At 47.1% G+C, this 11225-nt stretch overlaps 1 protein-coding gene across 1 annotated transcript in view; it reads left to right on the top strand.

The window, feature by feature from the left end:
- SERHL2 (serine hydrolase like 2) overlaps window positions 1–11225 on the top strand; it is a 33338-nt gene that overhangs the window by 637 nt on the left and 21476 nt on the right. Inside the window, exon 2 of the mRNA XM_060305597.2 lies at window positions 134–409. The gene's annotated coding sequence lies outside the window, so the exon portion shown is untranslated. The remainder of the gene's footprint in view (window positions 1–133; window positions 410–11225) is intronic.

Genomic DNA, 11225 nt, shown 5'->3' with positions numbered 1-11225 from the left:
AAAGGGCGGGAGGCGTCTGGTGCTGGGTGGTGAGAGAATCAAATTGAAACGAACCTCTCAGTCGTTGGAAAAGCATTTCCCCACCCGCCTGTCCCGACCTGCAGGATTGGTTAAAATACTTCTGTTTCCTCAGTGGCAATACGAGAGGTTTGGATGAAATTTTTTTCTGGAGCCCATCTGAGGGCCTCTGAGCGTCTACACCGCCTTCAGCCTGGAGACTTTTCCAGATTTTAAATGGGGACTGAGCTGCTGTCTCACCAGAGGAGGAAATTCCTTGAGACCAGGAACAGGAACCCAAGGGAAAGCACCGTGGTAAAAATGCAGCTGGTGGGAATTAATGCACGTGTGTGTCGCCTACTGCAGGGATCAGAGATGGGAGCTGGTCCAGGGCACTGTGATGGCGAGATGGGTAAGGGAAGGAGCCCCGCACCTTGTGGGCCCTCAGTCCTTGTTGAAAGAGAGAAGCCGGCTGGGCTGGGTGAAGCACCTCACATCTCCGCCCTAGGACGGTGGGGGGACCTGATGGGCTGTGTGAGGGAGGTTCGGAAAAAGGATGAAGTGCCAAGGCCAGACTTTACCTCCCTTGCAAAGTTTTCCCCCGGCCTGCTCTGCTATGCTGGAGGCTGAAATGATTACCACCCTGATCTCCCTCAAACTATGTTCCATTTAGTAAACATTAATCTAGGAAGACCCAACACTAGAGCCAGCAAGGAAGCAGAGATGCTTATTGGGAGGAACTACTGCATCATCATAGCAACCATCAGTTATACCACCAGTCCCTTTCAACTATAAGCCTCTTATCTTAGGTTGGGCGCCGTGGGAAACAAAGCTGGAGTCTCTTATTCGTGCATGCAGACAGCTTATTGGGCAGCCTCTGAGTAAATCAGAGAAGCTGCACTGGACAAAAGTTGAACTTCAATGCAGCTGGGAGCCTGACCCAATTCCATAGGGAGCTCAGGAGCTGGGATGGTCCTTCAGAGTTGTCCTGAATCAAGGTAGGGGGCCAGCCCTTTGTACCCCTGCATGGACCAGTTGTTGGTGGTGGACTGCGCTAGGGAGGTCATATCCTTGGTCATGGTCCCTTCAGTAAAGGGCAAGTCTCAGGGAAGAACTCAGCTGTGAGCTGTCACAGCCGATGGCTGGAGGAATGGCACCCCGGCCCTCGGAGGATCTGGCTGGCACACCACAGCACCCCCTCCATGCCTTGAGGGCATCCTGTTTCATTCTCTGCTGCTCTATGCACATCTGATTTTCTTTTTTTTCCTCACCGCTTAGGTTGCAGGGATAGATGATGGTCATACTACAGCTCCTAATTTTTTTTAAAAATGTGTTCCATTCTGAAGACAGGCCTAGAGTAAGGCTGGAATATCAAACCCAATTCCAGATTTGAGGGACAACTTGGCCCAACTTGGATCAGGTTGCCCACCCCAGTAACTGGTTAGGGACCCGGGTTCGATCCCTGGTCAGGGAACTAAGATCCCACATGCCGTGGGGCAACTGAGCCCGCGTGCTGTGACTACTGAGCCTGTGCACTCTGGAGCCCTCACGCCACAACTAGAGAGAAGCCTGTGCGCTGCAACGAAAGATCCCGTGTGCCGCAACTAAGACCTGATGCAGCCAAATAAATAAATAAATATCTTTTAAAAAATAAAATAATGTAGTGTAGGCAGAGTTGACCCTTGTCACAGTTATTGAGCAAAAAGAAAGAAAGAAAACCCCACTTATTCTGTTATATGGTAGGAGTTGAAGAATTCTAGTCTGTGTTGCTCTGGTTGCTTAATCAACTAGGAAGAACCTACCCCCTTTTACTGTAGACACCATGGCGGGCAGGATGCAGGATTCAGAGCAAGGACGTTCCCTGAAGCTGACTGGGGGGTGCTAACACGTTAGAACTAAGAGACACGGAGACCATACACTGCTTCATTTTACAGCAAGAAAACGTGTTGCATACATGACTTGGAGTCAGAAGAACTAAATGCAGTTGGGCTCCCTGTTCTGTGCTCCTTTCATAACTCAGGGAAGATTTGGGTCCTGGGCTCCTCTGTCTGACTCTGGCAATAACTACATTGACAATCTGTCAGCCCTCCTCACTCCTGTCCCTCTCCCCGAGCTCCCCCCTGTGGCTTGAGGATAATGATATTGCCTATTATTATTGAATGCTGACCGAGTGCCATGCATCGGGCTAGGAGCTTTCTCTGCGTTTTCTAGTCTACCCTATGATCAGGTGTTAGGGATCTACTGGGTTGCTTATCTTCTCTTCCCCTGCCTCTTATAAGACAGTTGATTTAATAAAAGATAATCCATACTATGTGGATTTTTATAACAAGGATTTATTCATTTTGTGATTAAAAAGGTAAAGCAGTTATCCACATGTGTGACCATACGTGAGCCCAAGCTGTAACGACATTTTAAGGAAGGAAGGACAACCTAGAATGCAGTTCCCTTAATTGTAACCTTTGGAAAAAAAGAGAAGCCCAAAGTGAGAGAATCTCTGACTGCCTGTCAGGATCGTATTTCCTGGGCAACAGCAAAGGTCTGTGGGTTATGCAGTCCTAGGCAACTCAAGGGTCTATGGCTAATGCCCAGGTGGCAGCAAGGGTCTCTGGGTAATGCCCGGGAGGCAGCAAGGGTCTCTGGGTAATGCCCGGGCGGCAGCAAGGGTCTATGGGTAATGCCCGGGTGGCAGCAAGGGTCTCTGTGTCATTTAGTCCTGGAAAGTGCAGGGGTCTTTGGGGCATGTGTTTCTGGGTAACAGCCAGTGTCTATAGGTAACGCAGTCTGTCGCTGGGATGTGACGTGAATGACACGGTTTTACTTAAACACCCAGAACGTGTTTCTGGTGCATTTGGCTACACCCCCTCTTCCTCGTGGAAGGACTCTGTTTGGGTCAGCCCCTCACCCACTTTGCACTTGTTCATTGTCAGGATGGGTAACGGGAAGCCCTTCTGGAGGCTCACACCACGTGGACTTCACCGTAGAGGCCCAGGCGGCTATCATCCTGTCCCAAAATGTCCGTGACCAGGCTCCAAAACCAGAGATGCCTATGTATCGTGTTGTGTATAGTTTTTGGTCATTAATTTACTTTTAAACATTCAGTAATTCTCATCCCAGCATTCTTCCGCCTTTGTTTCATTTACGGGGATACCGTGTTCTTGTGCCAGCCGGGGCCTCACGTCAGAAATCTGAACCTCAGCCTTGTGGAGCCTCGTGCCCTGAGCTTCCCAATCCTTCCTTATTCACGTTTACCTCAGCCCCAGAGGTGCTCGCCTCTGCTGGGTTGCTACCTCAGTTACGCCTTCTCTTTTATTCCACCCACTAGTTAACCATCTTTTACCTCGTTAATAATTCTTTGTATTGAAATTTTCCCTGTTCAAATCACTTGTATGATTTTTGCCCCCTGCCTGGACCCTGACAGATAGATACTGGTAGAAATTCCCTGTTTGACTCACAGACTTAGAGAACAAACTTATGGTTACCAGAGGGGAAGGGATAGTCAGGGAGTTTGGGATTGACGTGTATACACTGCTTTATTTATTTATTTTTGGCTGCATTGGGTCTTCATTGCTGTGCGCGGGCTTTCTCTAGTTGTGGCGAGCGAGGGCTACTCTTCATTGCAGTGCAAGGGCTTCTCATTGCAGTGGCTTCTCTTGTTGCTCAGCACGGGCTCTAGGCGCATGGGCTTCAGTAGTTGCGGCACGCGGGCGTCAGTAGTTGTGGCATGCGGGCTTCAGTAGTTGTGGCTCACGGGCTCTAGCGCTCAGGCTCAGTAGTTGTGGCGCATGGGCTTAGTTGCTCCACGGCACGTGGGATCTTCCTGGACCAGGGCTCGAACCCGTGTCCCCTGCATTAGCAGGTGGATTCTTAACCACTGCGCCACCAGGGAAGTCCCTACATTGCTATATTTAAAACGGTTAACCAACAAGGACCTACTGTATAGCACAGGGAACTCTGCTCAATGTTATGTGGCAGCCTGGATGGGAGGGGAGTTTGGGGGAGAATGGATACATGTATATGTATGGCCGAGTCCTTTTGCTGTGCACCTGAAACTATCACAACATTGCTAATCAGCTATACTCTAATATAAAATAAAATGTTTTTTTTAAAAAAAAGCCTGTTTGAAGTAGGTTCAAGACAGCTGGGCAGAGAGGGGGCAAGTCAGTGGGAGGAGACATCTCTGAAGGAATTTTGATATGAAGCTGAATTGAGAAAGGGGTTGAAAGGGGATGGGGGGGTTGTTTTGTTTTGTTTTGCTTATTTAACATTTTATTATGGAAAATTTCAAACGTATACAAAAGTAGAGAGCATACACCCCATATATAAACAGAGTATAACAAACCCCCATATACCCATGTTATGGGTTGAAATGTGTCCCCCCCAAAAAATATGTTGGCATTCTAATCCTCAGTACCTGTGAATGTGACCTTATTTGGAAATAAGGCCTTTACAGAGATAATCAAGCTAAAATGAAGTCCTAAGTGTGGGTCCTAATCCAATGTGACAGGTGTCCTCATCAAAAGGGGAAATCTGGACACAGAGACAGGCACACACAGAAGAAAGAAGATGTGAAGACACAGAAATCACCATGTGAAGATGGAGGCAGAGATCAGAGGGATGTATCTACAAGCCCAGGAACACCAGAGATCTCCAGCAACCCCCAAAGCTGAGAGAGAGGCCTGAAGAGATTCTCCCTCAGGACCAGCCTTGCTGACACCTTGATCTTGGACTTCTAGCCTCTAGAACTGTGAGACAATAAATGTCTGTTGTTTAAGTCCCCCAGTTTGTGGTACTTTGTCCCGGTGGTACTTTTGTACCCAGGTGGGTTGGGTACAACCCATCACCAAATTTCCTCTCCACCCATACCCACTTCTCCTTCTCAGATGCTTTAAAGGCAACAGTAAGGGGGAGGAGACATCCCAAATGGAAGGCCATCCTGGGCCAGGGCCTATGTTGGGGTGAGGATGGGTGCCATGGTGGTCCCAGGAGCCCTCTGGAAGGAACATGCAGAGGAACTGGAAGCATTCAGTTGTTTCAGTGATGGGGAGACAGGCTTGGACAAGCCTTTCCTTGTGGAGTATGGTCCTCTCCACTGCAGAGGCCAGGCCGAGCCTTACTAACTTTTCCCTGAGCCTTTGCACTCACTCCAGACAGGTGGCCGGGATGTATGAATACATAATTATAACACAAGTATACAAATTCAACAAAGATGCTTCCTCTTCCTTCTCCATTCCAATCTCTAGACAGACCCTAATCAGTTTCAGTTGGCAGGGATGTCACTTCACCCTTTTTTGTGACTCTTGTCTTTCCTCTTCTACTGTTTTGATTTGAGCTTTACTACACTTTTCTTTCAAATACTCCCAGGTGCCTATGTACCTTGTCCTGCCCTTGAGATGGAGCCTGGCCTTGTTGCCTTCCCACCTCACCTTCTGTTCACTCCTCAATGCACTGTATCAGGATACTGACCCCCTCTCACCAGTGAACCGAGTGATAACCATCCCCTAACCTTACACTCCCATTAGCACAGCTCCAGCTTCAGCTTGTGCTGTTCTCTCTGCAGTGCTTGATTCTGTTGACCACTCCTTTTTTTTTTTTTTTTTGGCTCTGTACATTAGACCACTCCCTTCTTGACAGTCTCCTCCTTTGGCTTCCTGGAGATCGCACACTTCCATGGGTGGCAGACCACTTCTCCTCCCAAGGGTCTGACTGCACTGCGTAAGACTCCCTTTGTGGGCCCCCGTCCCCTTGCCTGTCCAGGAAATGCCAGGGCTCCTCAGGATCTCCCAGACCTTTCCCCTTCCTGCACTGCACGCCCTCCAAGTAGACCTCATTCATCTCCATGGCATCACCTGCCAGCTGTAGGCCCATGGTTCCAATTCTATATCTCCGTCATTAAAGACACTAAACATTGTATTTTAAATTGTATGTCATATATAGAAGAGTATGTAAGATATCTGTAACACTTTGAAGATTTATAAAAATAAGGCAAACACTTATATAACCACCAAACAGTTTTGGAGCTAGAACACTGCCATCATTTTAGATGGTCCCTATGTGTCTCTCCCTGATCACATTCCCAAGACTAACATTCCTCCCCTTGTTATACCTTATAGTTTACCACTATGTATTAATCCGTAAGCTGTATTTTTTAGATATTCCACTTCTATTGAACCAAGCTTCCACAGGTAACAATTGTAAATTCTGGGGAAAAATATAAAAAACAATGACCTGAAGGCACCAGAAAGCAACCGAAACAAGCAGATACTGGATGGGGGTTGACACTTGGAAAAGAAAGGAACCGAGTGAGTTTCCCACTTCTTAAAATAGATTTAGGCTAAAAGCAGGCCCCAATCCTCACAGCTAAAAGAGGTAGACAGACAGCTAAAACCTGAATAGAGCCCCACAGTCTTCCTAGTTTGAAAACTGAAAAACAGATTGTGGCAAAAGCTGGCAAGTTAAGTAGGGGAGTTCCAAAGGAGAGAACGAGAGTTGAGGAGCCCCAAAATCTGTATATATATCCTGTCCAGACCTCTGATTGACCACCGAGTTATGTAGGCATGGGGTAGACTCCAAGAAGCCCAGCTGAGGCTAAAAGAGCAACACTGAAATTGAGCTGCTTTTTGCTAAAAGGGAGACCAAAGTTGCCGAAGGAGTTCAGCCAAGTTAATTGCTAAAATAGATAAATCAATATTCTGTGGAAGAGCTGTATCCAGACTCCATATCACGTATTATTCACAATAACCAGAACAGAATCCAAATTACTCAACATATAAACAGGAAAATATGACCAAGAGAAAAAAAAAAAAAAAAAGCAAAGGAAACTGACCCCAAGAGAACCCAGATGTTGGAATTAGCAAAGATATTTAAAGTAGTTGTTATAAGTGTGCTTAAGGACATAAAAGAAAATACACTAATGACTATTGGAAAGACAGTAAATTTGAGCAGAGTAATAGAAGCTAGAAAGAAGACCCAAATGGAAATTCTAGAACTGAAAAGTACAATATCTGAAATTTAAAATTCATTGAATGGGCTTAGCTACAGATTGAAGATGACAGAAGAAATAAAGAACCTGAAGACAGATCAATAAAAATTATCCAATCTGAAAAACAGAAAAAGATTGAACAATATATATGTATTAGTTTCCTATCACTGCTGTAACAAACCTAGTGGCTTAAAAACAACACAAATGTATTATCTCACAGTTCTGTAGGTCAGAAGCCTGACACAGGTCTCACTGAGCTGAAAATCGATGTGTCCACAGAGCTGTGTTTCTGTCTGAGGCTCTAGAGGAGAATCCATTGCTGGCCCTTTCCAGCGTCTCGAGACCACCCACATTGCTCGGCTCATGACCGCTTCCTTCTTCTTCTAAGCCAGCAACATTTCACATCGCTGTGCCTTTCTTCTGTAATCACATGTTCCGCTCTGACTTTTCTATTTTGCCGCCTTTTCTGCTTTCAAGGACCTTTGTGATTTCTTTGAGCCCACTTAGATAATCCACATTAATCTCCCCGTCTCAAGGTCCTTATTATTGCATCTGCAAGGTCTCTTTTGCCATGTGAAGTAACACATTCACAGGTTCCAGGTAGTAGGACACGAGCGTCTTTGGGAGGCTTTTTTCTGCCTACTACAATGTACTTTATAGTTTTTCTCCTTTTGAACTCCTTGTAAAGTGTATTACACTGTCATTCTCTCTCTTTAAAAAAATAAGTTTATTTATTTATTTTTGGCTGCGTTGGGTCTTCGTTGCTGTGCGGGCTTTCTCTAGTTGTGTCGAGCATGCGCTGCTCTTCGTTGCGGTGCACGGGCTTCTCATTGCGGTGGCTTCTCGTTGCGGGGCACGGACTGTAGGCACGCAGGCTTCAGTAGTTGCAGCATGTGGACTCAGTAGTTGTGGCGTACAGGCTTAGTTGCTCTGCGGCATGTGAGATCTTCCTGGACCAGGGCTCGAACCCGCGTCCCCTGCATTGGCAGGCGGATTCTTAACCACTGCTCCACCAGAGAAGTCCCTGTCATTCTCTTTTGTGTACTGCTTCTTTCACTCACCATGATGTTTGGAACTTTCATGTCTGGTAATGTGTGTAGCACTCATTCATTTTTTTGTCATTGCTATATTGTAGTCCATCAAATTTCATATACCACAATTTATTCATCTTTGTTGATGGACATTTAGATCATTCATCTTTTGGCTTTCACAAGCAATACTACTTGTACATATATCTTAATGCATATGTATACCATTTTCTCTACGTTTTATACCTAAAAGGTAAACTGTTGGGTCATAGAGTATCAATCTTCAACTTTAATAGCTGATGTCAAACTGTTTTTCAAAGTGCCTCAATTTATACACACACACACACCCCCCACCCCTGCCACCAGCAGCTTCAGTTGCTCCACATCCTACCCAATACTTGGTATTAGCAAACTTTAAAAATGTTGCCAGACTTCCCTGGTGGTGCAGTGGCTAAGAATATGCCTGCCAATGCAGGGGACACGTGTTCGAGCCCTGGCCCGGGAAGATCCCACATGCCACGGAGCAACTAAGCCCATGCGCCACAACTACTGAGGCTGTGCTCTAGAGCCCACGAGCCACAGCTACTGAGCCCTCGCACCACAACTACTGAAGCCCACGCGCCTAGAGCCCGTGCTCTGCAATAAGAGAAGCCACCTCACTGAGAAGCACGCACACCGCAACGAAGAGTAGCCCCCACTCGCCGCAACTAGAGAAAGCCTGCGCACAGCAACAAAGACCCAACGCAGCCAAAAATAAATAAATAAATTGATAAAATTTAAAAAAATTTTTTTTGCTGATCTGGTGGGTATGTAATCACAGCAACCAGTGTCTAGTTAAGTCAACAGAAAAACTAGTTATTTCAACAGAGGGAATTTAATGAGGGAAATTGTTTACAAAAATGTTGATACAGAAGGAAGGGCAAACTAAGAAAGACTGCAAGATTAGTAATTGCAAGAAGCTGACACAGCTCCTAGGGCTGATGCAACAGGAGGAAGGTTGACACATCCTCCAACACTGGCTGCTCAGAACTGATAGAGGCGCACTTGACATTCTCTGGGAACACAGAAGGGGCTCCTCCTATGATGCTGTTCCTGCAGTTCTGCAAGGACAGTCACTATTTCTGGTACATTCTCTGTAGCTTGTGAGAGCACCTCTTTGTAGCCGATGGCTCAATCCCAGTATCCACCCGGTCACCCTGGTCAGAATCCTTGGAGCCATCCTGATGCCCTCCTCTTCCAGTCTCTTCCCCACTCCTCAGCCACCCCAAACCCTGTCTGTTCTACCTTCCAAATCTCTCTAACCTGGGCTGTCTCCTCCCTCCTGTCATCGCGGACTGCAGGGACTCCTGACACATCTCTCTACTCCAGCTCCCAGCACTGGGTCTGGCGAAAACTGCCTGCCCACAAAATGTTTCTTTGATGATCTGAAAACAGAAGGGTTGGGGGCAGATGAACCATAAGATCCCCTCCAGTTAGACATTCTGGGATAAAGAGAGAAAGCGGCTTCCCTTTCTAACCTGAGTCAACAGGAGGACAGTGGTGGCCACACTGATGGTGCAGCTGGACCAGTTGTTGAGCTACTGAGATGTTCTCACACCTGCTATTGAGGAGCCTCCGTGAGCCCCTCCAGGGACGCCCTGCAGACCTCCCCAGCACTGAGGGGTTAAGGTGGACCCCAGCCTGGCGAGTGCTTAAACATTTGAACATCACTCCGGAAGGGTGAGTCTGGGAGGAGAGTTAGTTTCACTGAGTCAAGATCTGTTGGTTTGGGTGAACTCTATTCTGTGACTTTTAAAATTAATTAATTGATTGATTAATTAATTATACAGTAGGTCCTTGGTTATCTATTTTAAATACAGCAGTGTGTCTTTTGTGACTTCTTGTTTTGTTTTGTTTTAATAGAGGCATAACTGACATTCAATAATATTTTTAGTTTCAGGTGTATAACATAGTGATTCAACGTGTGTACACACTGTGAAGTGGTCACTACAATAAGCTTAGTTACCATGTGTCACCTTACAAAGTTAATACAATATTACTGACTATATTCCCCATGCTGTACATTGTATCCCTGTAATTTTATTTTATTAACATCTTTACTGGAGTATAATTGCTTTACAATGGTGTGTTAGTTTCTGCTTTATAACAAAGTGAATCAGCTATACATATACATATATCCCCATATCTCCTCCCTCTTGCATCTCCCTCCCACCCTCCCTATCCCACCCCTCTAGGTGGTCACAAAGCACCGAGCTGATCTCCCTGTGCTATGCAGCTGCTTCCCACTAGCTATCTATTTTACATTTGGTAGTGGATATATGTCATTTTGTGACTTTTAAAGTCTAAATGAAATGAGGTGAAAACCCAGACTCCCTGGGCAAAAGGGAAGCTGTGGGTATTCTCAGAAGGGGCTTGCTATTTAGCCCCTCAAAGAAGGGACTTGGGCTTAGTTGCTCAGTAGCATGTGGGATCGTCCCGGACCAGGGCTTCCCTGGTGGCGCAGCAGTTGAGAGTCCGCCTGCTGATGCAGGGGACACGAGTTCGTGCCCCGGCCCGGGAGGGTCCCGCATCCCGCGGAGCGGCTGGGCCCGTGAGCCATGGCTGCTCAGCCTGCGCGTCTGGAGCCTGTGCTCCGCAACGGGAGAGGCCACAACAGTGAGAGGCCTGCGTACCGCAAAAAAAAAAAAAAAAGTTTCCTTGCCTTGTTTGTGGCAAGGAAACAGAGAGCAGAGTCAATTCCCTCCATCTCATCAGTCACCTTGGGGCTCTAAGGAAACAGGTCAGGCCCTGCCTCAGGGCAGGAAGGGGAGGGGAGGAGGGAACAGCTGGCTTGGCAGACGGTGCTTAGGCCTCTGTGCTTTAGGCCCGTAGGACAGGGCAGGCTGGCAGCCAACTCAGCCTAAGGACAGCAGGGCAGACGCAGCTCTTGTGACTACACGTAGTGGAGTGACAGAGTGTATTACCAGCCCCGAGCTCAGGTTTCAGCAAAGGCTTTTAATAGCTCCGGAGGGTTTGCCAAGCTGCCCTGGACTATGTCACTTACTCTGAAGCTACTTGCCCAGGGCCAGGCACACCACAGGGACCCAGCATTTCTGTCCATCCCCACCTTCAGGCATTCAAGTACCCCTCGCCGAGACCCCGGACACACCAGCCCCTCAGTCCGACCAGGTTGGGCCACCACCCGTCACTGTTTCAGTTGGCTCTGGCTATACCCTATGTCC

The sequence above is a fragment of the Globicephala melas genome, chromosome 10 (assembly GCF_963455315.2).
Source record: "Globicephala melas chromosome 10, mGloMel1.2, whole genome shotgun sequence".
Lineage (NCBI taxonomy): Eukaryota > Metazoa > Chordata > Mammalia > Artiodactyla > Delphinidae > Globicephala > Globicephala melas.
This window is presented reverse-complemented; position numbering and strand designations above follow the sequence as displayed.